Source organism: Salmo salar, chromosome ssa03 (assembly GCF_905237065.1).
Source record: "Salmo salar chromosome ssa03, Ssal_v3.1, whole genome shotgun sequence".
Lineage (NCBI taxonomy): Eukaryota > Metazoa > Chordata > Actinopteri > Salmoniformes > Salmonidae > Salmo > Salmo salar.
In genome coordinates, this window is record NC_059444.1 from 105,735,118 (window position 1) to 105,748,224 (window position 13,107).

At 35.6% G+C, this 13,107-nt stretch overlaps 1 long non-coding RNA gene across 1 annotated transcript; it reads left to right on the forward strand.

Moving 5' to 3' along the window:
- The first annotated feature begins 1,034 nt into the window (after positions 1-1,034).
- LOC123741829 (uncharacterized) lies at positions 1,035-8,947 on the forward strand. The gene is made up of 2 exons (XR_006769380.1): positions 1,035-1,556; positions 8,706-8,947. It is a non-coding gene; the product is annotated as an uncharacterized lncRNA (long non-coding RNA).
- The last annotated feature ends 4,160 nt before the right edge of the window (positions 8,948-13,107 follow it).

Here is a 13,107-nt window from a genome sequence, read left to right on the forward strand (position 1 = left end):
GTTAGGTTTGTACAGTCTGGTGATATACCAGGGACTGGGGATGCAGTTAGGTTTGTATACAGTCTGATGATATACCAGGGCCTGGGGATGCAGTTAGGTTTGTATACAGTCTGGTGATATACCAGGGACTGGGGATGCAGTTAGGTTTGTATACAGTCTGATGATATACCAGGGACTGGGGATGCACTTAGGTTTGTATACAGTCTGATGATATACCAGGGACTGGGGATGCAGTTAGGTTTGTACAGTCTGGTGATATACCAGGGACTGGGGATGTAGTTAGGTTTGTACAGTCTGGTGATATACCAGGGACTGGGGATGCAGTTAGGTTTGTATGTAGTCTGGTGATATACCAGGGACTGGGGATGCAGTTAGGTTTGTACAGTCTGGTGATATACCAGGGACTGGGGATGCAGTTAGGTTTGTACAGTCTGATGATATACCAGGGACTGGGGATGTAGTTAGGTTTGTACAGTCTGATGATATACCAGGGACTGGGGATGTAGTTAGGTTTGTACAGTCTGATGATATACCAGGGACTGGGGATGCAGTTAGGTTTTTGCAGTCTGATGATATACCAGGGACTGGGGATGTAGTTAGGTTTGTACAGTCTGATGATATACCAGGGACTGGGGATGTAGTTAGGTTTGTACAGTCTGATGATATACCAGGGACTGGGGATGCCGTTAGGTTTGTTTTCCTCTAGCTATTCTCCAGTTTGCTCCCAGCAGCGTTCATAGAACATAGATCCCTGTTCAACTAGGCTGCAGAGTTCCTATTTTGACAGATAATTCAACCAGTGTGACCAGTGGGTTTCTTTAAATGAATGAATATGAAACTGCCTTAAATACAGATGTGAATGATAGTATGTTTTAAATTCTCACTTAAAATATGCAGTGCTCTATTTGAACGTCTCAATATAATATTATTATTTCATGAAAGGAATGAAAAATAAATTTGTGTGCAAAAAAAACAACAATCTTAACTGCATTTCCCTCCAGTCAGCAGACGGCGATGTGCGTCTTTAAGGCGATGCTGCAGCGTGACGTATAATCTAGTGGACGGAACGGATCAACAACAGCGAGTCAGCCACCTTGGTAGCCAACAGCCGAAACATTTAGACTGTTTCTGTGCATATTTGCCTCTGTGTTTTAAATATACTTCTGACATCTAGTTAATTGCCCCCATTTAAATGTTATAGGTACATTGTTAGTCAACTAGCTGGCTTGATAAGTTAGCCTAGCACTAAACTAGTCGCTCATGCTAACTAGCTAGCTAACATCCCCGAACATGAGCTCACTGATGTATTCCTCGCCTACTAAAGAAGGATAGGTCTGCTGGACGGAGAAAGAAGCTCTGTGGCTGAACATTGTCATGAAAGAGGAGAAGGAAGACGCGTTCAGAGTGAAGGAGGAGGCGTTCAGAGTGAAGGAGGAGGGGGATGTTACTGTAAAAGAAGAGGAGGAAGAGAAAGAAGAGGATGCAGTTTTTGGAGTGAAGAAAGGGAGAGATAACGGTCATATTGACAGAGGAGTCAGGAGATCTGATTACCACCAGTAAGTACTGTCTTAAAAACGGACTCTAACTGTCCAAAGGGTTTGAACGAACGTGTTGTTTTAAAGCAGCATACTGAAATTCTATACTTGAAAATGTTGTTCTGTACTCTAGGAATTTATGTTATAATATAATGTTAAAGCTACATTTTAAAATGGGTGATTAAAGCCCTGAATGCTGATTGGGTGACAGCCGTGGTATATCAGGCCGTATTCCACGGGTATGACAAAACATGTATTTTTACTGTTCTGATTACGTTGGTAACCAGTTTATAATTGCAATAAGCCACCTCTGGTTTGTGATATATGGCCAATATACCACGGCTAAGGGCTGTATCCAGGCACTCTGTGTTGCGTCGTGCATAAGGACAGTCTTTAACCGTGCTATATTGGCCATATACCACACTTCCTCTGGTCTTATTGCTTAACTGTAACATGTGTATACCATCAGAGTCCCTCCCACCACAAAATAACAACTTAATTGTCTCACAGAATGGCAAACAAGTTATAAATGAAACTTTTGATGTGTGTCTATTGTAGGCCTTGTGTGGAGTGTGTATACCAACAAAAAGCAGATTTCTAAATAATGTTGGAGAAATACATAAAATAAGATGCATTATTGACATGAAATGGACATGTGTTATGGGGAGACTGAACATATTAGCAAAAGGACAAGCGTTTTGGGGAGACTGAACATATTAGCAAACGTTTGTAAGTCTACAAAAAACATAAAATAAAATAGCCATTTCAAGGAAAGGCTGAACTAAAGAATTATCATTTAGAAAGTATGGTAATTATTACTTTAGAGATGAAGTGGGACACCAACAAAATGTTATTTACATTGGATCAACTACAGCCTATAACATGACATTATCTATTATTATAGAGCTCTGATCAGCCTATAACATGACATTATCTATTATTATAGAGCTCTGATCAGCCTGTAAACATGACATTATCTATTATTATAGAGCTCTGTTCAGCCTATAACATGACATTATCTATTATTATAGAGCTCTGATCAGCCTATAACATGACATTATCTATTATTATAGAGCTCTGATCAGCCTATAAACATGATCTATTATTATAGAGCTCTGATCAGCCTATAACATGACATTATCTATTATTATAGAGCTCTGATCAGCCTATAACATGACATTATCTATTATTATAGAGCTCTGATCAGCCTATAAACATGATCTATTATTATAGAGCTCTGATCAGCCTATAACATGACATTATCTATTATTATAGAGCTCTGATCAGCCTATAACATGACATTATCTATTATTATAGAGCTCTGTTCAGCCTATAACATGACATTATCTATTATTATAGAGCTCTGATCAGCCTATAAACATTATCTATTATTATAGAGCTCTGATCAGCCTATAACATGACATTATCTATTATTATAGAGCTCTGCTCAGCCTATAAACATGACATTATCTATTATTATAGAGCTCTGATCAGCCTATAACATGACATGATCTATTATTATAGAGCTCTGATCAGCCTATAACATGACATTATCTATTATTATAGAGCTCTGATCAGCCTATAAACATGACATTATCTATTATTATAGAGCTCTGATCAGCCTATAAACATGACATTATCTATTATTATAGAGCTCTGATCAGCCTGTAAACATGACATTATCTATTATTATAGAGCTCTGTTCAGCCTATAACATGACATTATCTATTATTATAGAGCTCTGATCAGCCTATAAACATGACATTATCTATTATTATAGAGCTCTGATCAGCCTATAAACATGACATTATCTATTATTAAAGAGCTCTGCTCAGCCTATAACATGACATTATCTATTATTATAGAGCTCTGTTCAGCCTATAAACATGACATTATCTATTATTATAGAGCTCAGATCAGCCTATAACATGACATTATCTATTATTATAGAGCTCTGATCAGCCTATAAACATGATCTATTATTATAGAGCTCTGATCAGCCTATAACATGACATTATCTATTATTATAGAGCTCTGTTCAGCCTATAACATGACATTATCTATTATTATAGAGCTCTGATCAGCCTATAACATGACATTATCTATTATTATAGAGCTCTGTTCAGCCTATAACATGACATTATCTATTATTATAGAGCTCTGATCAGCCTATAAACATGACATTATCTATTATTATAGAGCTCTGTTCAGCCTATAAACATGACATTATCTATTATTATAGAGCTCTGATCAGCCTATAACATGACATTATCTATTATTATAGAGCTCTGATCAGCCTATAAACATGACATTATCTATTATTATAGAGCTCTGATCAGCCTATAAACATGACATTATCTATTATTATAGAGCTCTGATCAGCCTATAAACATGACATTATCTATTATTATAGAGCTCTGATCAGCCTATAAACATGACATTATCTATTATTATAGAGCTCTGTTCAGCCTATAACATGACATTATCTATTATTATAGAGCTCTGATCAGCCTATAAACATGACATTATCTATTATTATAGAGCTCTGCTCAGCCTATAAACATGACATTATCTATTATTATAGAGCTCTGTTCAGCCTATAACATGACATTATCTATTATTATAGAGCTCTGATCAGCCTATAAACATGACATTATCTATTATTATAGAGCTCTGATCAGCCTATAAACATGATCTATTATTATAGAGCTCTGTTCAGCCTATAACATGACATTATCTATTATTATAGAGCTCTGATCAGCCTATAAACATGACATTATCTATTATTATAGAGCTCTGATCAGCCTATAAACATGATCTATTATTATAGAGCTCTGTTCAGCCTATAAACATGACATTATCTATTATTATAGAGCTCTGATCAGCCTATAAACATGACATTATCTATTATTATAGAGCTCTGTTCAGCCTATAACATGACATTATCTATTATTAAAGAGCTCTGTTCAGCCTATAAACATGACATTATCTATTATTATAGAGCTCTGTTCAGCCTATAAACATGACATTATCTATTATTATAGAGCTCTGATCAGCCTATAAACATGATCTATTATTATAGAGCTCTGTTCAGCCTATAACATGACATTATCTATTATTATAGAGCTCTGATCAGCCTATAAACATGACATTATCTATTATTATAGAGCTCTGATCAGCCTATACACATGACATTATCTATTATTATAGAGCTCTGATCAGCCTATAAACATGACATTATCTATTATTATAGAGCTCTGATCAGCCTGTAAACATGACATTATCTATTATTATAGAGCTCTGATCAGCCTATAAACATGACATTATCTATTATTATAGAGCTCTGTTCAGCCTATAAACATGACATTATCTATTATTATAGAGCTCTGATCAGCCTATAAACATTATCTATTATTATAGAGCTCTGATCAGCCTATAACATGACATTATCTATTATTATACAGCTCTGATCAGCCTATAAACATGACATTATCTATTATTATAGAGCTCTGATCAGCCTATAAACATGATCTATTATTATAGAGCTCTGTTCAGCCTATAAACATGACATTATTTATTATTATAGAGCTCTGATCAGCCTGTAAACATGACATGATCTATTATTATAGAGCTCTGCTCAGCCTATAAACATGACATTATCTATTATTATAGAGCTCTGTTCAGCCTATAAACATGACATTATCTATTATTATAGAGCTCTGCTCAGCCTATAAACATGACATTATCTATTATTATAGAGCTCTGTTCAGCCTATAAACATGACATTATCTATTATTATAGAGCTCTGCTCAGCCTATAAACATGATCTATTATTATAGAGCTCTGTTCAGCCTATAAACATGACATTATTTATTATTATAGAGCTCTGATCAGCCTGTAAACATGACATGATCTATTATTATAGAGCTCTGCTCAGCCTATAAACATGACATTATCTATTATTATAGAGCTCTGTTCAGCCTATAAACATGACATTATCTATTATTATAGAGCTCTGCTCAGCCTATAAACATGACATTATCTATTATTATAGAGCTCTGTTCAGCCTATAAACATGACATTATCTATTATTATAGAGCTCTGATCAGCCTGTAAACATGACATTATCTATTATTATAGAGCTCTGATCAGCCTGGAAACATGACATTATCTATTATTATAGAGCTCTGATCAGCCTGTAAACATGACATTATCTATTATTATAGAGCTCTGATTAGCCTGTAAACATGACATTATCTATTATTATAGAGCTCTGCTCAGCCTATAAACATGACATTATCTATTATTATAGAGCTCTGATCAGCCTATAAACATGACATTATCTATTATTATAGAGCTCTGTTCAGCCTATAACATGACATTATCTATTATTATAGAGCTCTGATCAGCCTATAAACATGACATTATCTATTATTATAGAGCTCTGCTCAGCCTATAAACATGACATTATCTATTATTATAGAGCTCTGTTCAGCCTATAACATGACATTATCTATTATTATAGAGCTCTGATCAGCCTATAAACATGACATTATCTATTATTATAGAGCTCTGATCAGCCTATAAACATGATCTATTATTATAGAGCTCTGTTCAGCCTATAACATGACATTATCTATTATTATAGAGCTCTGATCAGCCTATAAACATGACATTATCTATTATTATAGAGCTCTGATCAGCCTATAAACATGATCTATTATTATAGAGCTCTGTTCAGCCTATAAACATGACATTATCTATTATTATAGAGCTCTGATCAGCCTATAAACATGACATTATCTATTATTATAGAGCTCTGTTCAGCCTATAACATGACATTATCTATTATTAAAGAGCTCTGTTCAGCCTATAAACATGACATTATCTATTATTATAGAGCTCTGTTCAGCCTATAAACATGACATTATCTATTATTATAGAGCTCTGATCAGCCTATAAACATGATCTATTATTATAGAGCTCTGTTCAGCCTATAACATGACATTATCTATTATTATAGAGCTCTGATCAGCCTATAAACATGACATTATCTATTATTATAGAGCTCTGATCAGCCTATACACATGACATTATCTATTATTATAGAGCTCTGATCAGCCTATAAACATGACATTATCTATTATTATAGAGCTCTGATCAGCCTGTAAACATGACATTATCTATTATTATAGAGCTCTGATCAGCCTATAAACATGACATTATCTATTATTATAGAGCTCTGTTCAGCCTATAAACATGACATTATCTATTATTATAGAGCTCTGATCAGCCTATAAACATTATCTATTATTATAGAGCTCTGATCAGCCTATAACATGACATTATCTATTATTATACAGCTCTGATCAGCCTATAAACATGACATTATCTATTATTATAGAGCTCTGATCAGCCTATAAACATGATCTATTATTATAGAGCTCTGTTCAGCCTATAAACATGACATTATTTATTATTATAGAGCTCTGATCAGCCTGTAAACATGACATGATCTATTATTATAGAGCTCTGCTCAGCCTATAAACATGACATTATCTATTATTATAGAGCTCTGTTCAGCCTATAAACATGACATTATCTATTATTATAGAGCTCTGCTCAGCCTATAAACATGACATTATCTATTATTATAGAGCTCTGTTCAGCCTATAAACATGACATTATCTATTATTATAGAGCTCTGCTCAGCCTATAAACATGATCTATTATTATAGAGCTCTGTTCAGCCTATAAACATGACATTATTTATTATTATAGAGCTCTGATCAGCCTGTAAACATGACATGATCTATTATTATAGAGCTCTGCTCAGCCTATAAACATGACATTATCTATTATTATAGAGCTCTGTTCAGCCTATAAACATGACATTATCTATTATTATAGAGCTCTGCTCAGCCTATAAACATGACATTATCTATTATTATAGAGCTCTGTTCAGCCTATAAACATGACATTATCTATTATTATAGAGCTCTGATCAGCCTGTAAACATGACATTATCTATTATTATAGAGCTCTGATCAGCCTGGAAACATGACATTATCTATTATTATAGAGCTCTGATCAGCCTGTAAACATGACATTATCTATTATTATAGAGCTCTGATTAGCCTGTAAACATGACATTATCTATTATTATAGAGCTCTGCTCAGCCTATAAACATGACATTATCTATTATTATAGAGCTCTGATCAGCCTGAAGACATGACATTATCTATTATTATAGAGCTCTGCTCAGCCTATAAACATGACATGATCTATTATTATAGAGCTCTGATCAGCCTATAAACATGACGTTATCTATTATTATAGAGCTCTGATCAGCCTATAAACATGGCATTATCTATTATTGTAGAGCTCTGTTCAGCCTATAAACATGATCTATTATTATAGAGCTCTGCTCAGCCTATAAACATTATCTATTATTATAGAGCTCTGATCAGCCTGTAAACATGACATTATCTATTATTATAGAGCTGTGCTCAGCCTGTAAACATGACATTATTTATTATTATAGAGCTCTGCTCAGCCTATAGACATGACATTATCTATTATTATACAGCTCTGCTCAGCCTATAAACATGATCTATTATTATACAGCTCTGCTCAGCCTATAAACATGACATTATCTATTATTATAGAGCTCTGCTCAGCCTAAAATACGACATTATGTAGCCTGGCAGGTAGGAGCCAGTAACCGAAAGGTTGCTGGATCAAATCCCCGAGCTGACAAGGTAAAAACGCTGTCATTCTGCCCCTGAGCAAGGAAGTTAACCCACTGTTCCCTGGCTGCCGATGACGTGGATGTCTATTAAGGCAGCCCCCGCACCTCTCTGATTCAGAGGGGTTGGGTTAAATACGGGACACACATTTCAGTTGAATCCATTCAGTTGACTAGGTATCCCCCTTTCCCTATTGTAGAGCTCTGCTCAGCCTATAAACATGTGAGAAAGATTAGATTTTATGTTCTACATTATTATTATTATTAGGGCAGCCACCAAGTTTTTATTAAATTATGTAATGTTCTGAAAACTGACTTCAGGTTTTTGAGGAATCTAGCCTCACAGGAAGACAGTTTTATTTTATGGAGGTTTAATTCAGTTCTCTGTTTAATATTGAACTAAATACTCTGTCTTTGGTAGGAGAGGGACCAGACTCTCACTCTGACAGCGGGGAGACTCCTTCAAGGGAACCAGACCCAGAGACGCCCAAACCAGCGAGACAACACCACTGTTCCCAGTGTGAAAAGAGTTTTAAGTGGTTAAGGAACCTGAAAGTACATGAGAGAACGCATACAGGAGAAAACCCTTACGAATGCTCCCACTGTGGAAAGAGTTTTACCAAGTTAGGGAACCTAAAAGAGCATGAGAGGACACACACAAGAGAAAAGAGTTTCCAATGTTCCCAGTGTGGAAAGAGGTTTACCCAGTTACGGTACCTGAAACAACATGAAGAAATACACACAGAAGATAGGAAGACCTACCACTGCTCTCAGTGTGGAAAGATATTTACTGGGTTAGGGAACCTGAAAATACATATGAGAAGACACTCTGGAGAGAAGCCGTACCACTGTTCCCACTGTGTAAAGAGTTTTACTCAGTTAGGGAGCCTGAAACCACATGAGAGGGGACACACTGGAGAGAAGCCTTATCACTGTTCCCACTGTGGAAGGAATTTTAGGTGGTATGCGAGCCTGAAGGAGCATGAGAGAATACACACAGGAGAAAAGCCTTACCACTGTTCCAATTGTGAAAAGAGTTTTACCCATCGAGGGAGCCTGAAAGCGCATGAGAGAATACACTCAGGAGAAAAGCCTTACAAATGTTCCCGATGTGAAAAGAGTTTTACCCGGTTAGGGAGCTTGAAAAAGCATGAGAGAACACACACAGGAGAAAAGCCTTTCCAACATACTAATACACAGGAGGAGAAGACATACCACTGCTCTCATTGTGGAAAGACATTTTCCCAGTCAGAGGACCTGAAATCACATGAGAGAATAGAGAGGCTGTGTTCTGACTTATGTTTTTGATTGAGAAATTGTGTTTTTGTTCATTCTACATTAAATAATATTGTATGAATGAAATCATACTGAAAAATAGGTCTACATGTTTTTTCCAGCTCAAGACATGATCATGTCGAAAATCGGATTAAAAGAGTAAAAAAATGTTTTGATTATGAACTTAAGATTGATTGAATGCAGGTGTAAACCCCTAAATGTTGTTCACTATATCATTGGGATATTTCAAACATGTTAATTATTAAATAGATTGATATTAGTATTTCTTCATTCAGATTGTCATTGTAAATGCGTATTGGTTCTCAATTGACATATCTGATTAAATAAATGTGAAATAAAGTAAATGCCATATTATTTTTGGGAAGTCTATTTGGTTCTATGTTGGGACTATAAGAATATTTTGAAGATAAATACACAAGGCAGAGTACGAGAGAGACAGAGGACGAGAGGTCAGTACAGTACTAACAACCAATGGAAATAGTGTTTTTTCCTGTAATAGGGAGTTATTGATCAGTGGTTCAGCAACATGGGAGGATGTAGATGTACACTACCGTTCAACAGTTTGGGGTCACTTAGAAATAACCTTGTTTTTAAAAGAAAGCCATTTTTTGTCCATTAAAATAGCATCAAATTGATCTGAAATACAGTGTAGACATTGTTAATGTTGTAAATGACTATTGTAGCTGGAAACAGATGATTATTAATGGAATATCTACATAGGCGTACAGAGGCCCATTATCAGCAACCATCTCTCCTGTGTTCCTATGGCACGTTGTGTTAGTTAATCCAAGTTTATCATTTTAAAAGGCTAATTGATCATTAGAAAACCCTTTTGCAATTATGTTAGCACAGCTGAAAACTGTTGTTATGATTAAAGAAGCAATAAAACTGGTCTGCTTTAGACTAGTTGAGTATCTGGAGCATCAATGTAACCTCTCAAATTCATAGACAGGTGTCGCGTCTATTTTTACCCAAAAGTAGTTTTTTACCTGGAGACTGTAGTGCTACTTTCTCAAAATGAACATAAATGCTGTAGGGGGGAGGGTTCTGGTGTTTTACCAGGAGACTGGGGCCGATCCCCATTTAGGAATGTATGTCTTGCTTACTCACACTCTGCATGTGTTGATACCTGGCTGAAAACCCTCACAGTTGTTGGCCAACAGATTTTGTCATGGAGTTTTCATTCAATAGGGTTTAGAGTACATTTCATCTTAAGCCATTCTTTTAAATACGGTAATACCTTTAATTAGAATGTTGTGCCTTTAAATACCTTTTCATTCTAATTTTGTTGACGGACTCAATAGAATACACGGAGTCAGAAACTAGGGATCAATTCAAGAAAGTCATCATTCGTCTCTGTTTCAACACCAACTGGTAGATTTAAAAATACTCTGATCTTGTAGATTATTTAGGTACATTTTAGGGTTAGGAAAGTATGTATGAATCATAAAAACAATAGTCCTATAAATCTACCCTAATTCTTACTAATCATGGAAGTTTGATGACAACGGCCCAATCCTACATTTACATAAGTGTTCAGACCCTTAACTCAGTACTTTGTTGAAACACCTTTGGCAGCGATTACAGCCTTGAGTCTTCTTGGGTATGACACTAGAAGCTTGGCACAACTGTATTTGGGGAGTTTCTCCCATTCTTCTCTGCAGATCCTCTCAAGCTCTGTCAGGTTGGATGGGGAGCATCGCTGCACAACTATTTTCAGAGATGTTTGATCGGGTTCAAGTCCGGGCTCTGGCTGGACCACTCAAGGACAACAGTGCAATAATATGTAACAACTTCACAACAAATACACACATCTAAAGTAAAGGAATGGAATTAAGAATATATAAATATTTGGACGAGCAATGTCAGAGTGGCATAGACTAAAATACAGTAGAATAGTATAGAATACAGTATATACATATGAGATGAGTAATACATAGACAGATACAGTAGAATAGGATAGAATACAGTATATACATATGAGATGAGTAATGCATAGAGAGATACAGTAGAATAGGATAGAATACAGTATATACATATGTGATGAGTAATACATAGACAGATACAGTAGAATAGGATAGAACCTAGTCTGTTCATTATATACTTCTACATGATGTATTGTTACACCATGTAGGAGCAGTATAGACCAAGTCTGTTCATTATATACATCTACATGATGTATTGTTACACCATGTAGGAGCAGTATAGACCTAGTCTGTTCATTATATACATCTACATGATGTATTGTTACACCATGTAGGAGCAGTATAGACCTAGTCTGTTCATTATATACATCTACATGATGTATTGTTACACCATGTAGGAGCAGTATAGACCTAGTCTGTTCATTATATACATCTACATGATGTATTGTTACACCAACACAAAAAAAGGAAATTATATTATTTTATACTAATACAATTGCTCAGAGAAAGAGATATAGTTTAAAATGTAATTCTCAAAAGGTTGGGGTCTGAATTATTGCCACCCATGTTTTCAATACTCCAGCACCCTCCCCTTGGGAGGATAACGACACTGAAATGTTTTATGAGATTAGAGAACACATTGGGTGGGATCTTAGACCCTTCCTTCATACAGAATCTCTCCAGGTCCTTGATTTATTTAGTCTGCTCTTATGGACTGCCCTGATCAATTCAAACCACAGGTTTTCAATGGAGTTCAAGTCCGAAGACTGAGATGGCCATTGAAAATGTTGATTTTTGTGCCCAATTAACCATTTCTTTGTGGATGTTGATGTGTCTTGCTGGAAGATCCTCTTATGGCCAAGTTTCAGCCTCCTAGCAGAGAGGTAACCAGGTTTTGGGCTAAAATATCCTGGTAGTGGGTAAAGTTTATTTATTTATTTCATACAGTAATTTTTGCTCATCATTATCAAGGGTACCAATAACTAGGTGCTTATTTTGATATCTAGTTATTTGACTGAATCAGAAATACAGATGTGGAGTAGATGTAGTTTGTTTTAAATTCTCATAAAAAAATGAACTAATCAAACAACACTTGTTGCTCTTTGTACGTGTTGATATAATATTAATATTTAATGGAGAGGAAAAAAACGTTTCCCTAAACTGCTTTATAATATTATAATTCAATGAAGAATAAAAATAGTTTTCCCTCCTCAACTGCGTTTCCTCCCTCCAGACAGCAGATGGCGATATGTGTCTTTCAGGCGATGTTTCTAGTGTGACGTATAATCTAGTGGACGGAACTCTTCAACAACTGCAGCCACCTCGGTAGCTCGCTAGCCGACAAAGTCTGAACATTCAAGTTCTTTAGACACTTTCCTGGTTTAATTGTAACTGTGATTTAAACATACTTATGTGGAAACAACTAGCTACCCCATTTAATTTAATATTTACGTTGTAAGTCAACTATCTGGCTGGTTAAGTTAGCACTAGCCTAGCTAGCTAACATCTCCGACCATGCGCTCACTAAGCTACTCTCCTCCTGCTAAAGAAGAGGTCTGCTGGACGGAGAAAGAAGCTCTGGGGCTGAACATTGTCGTGAAA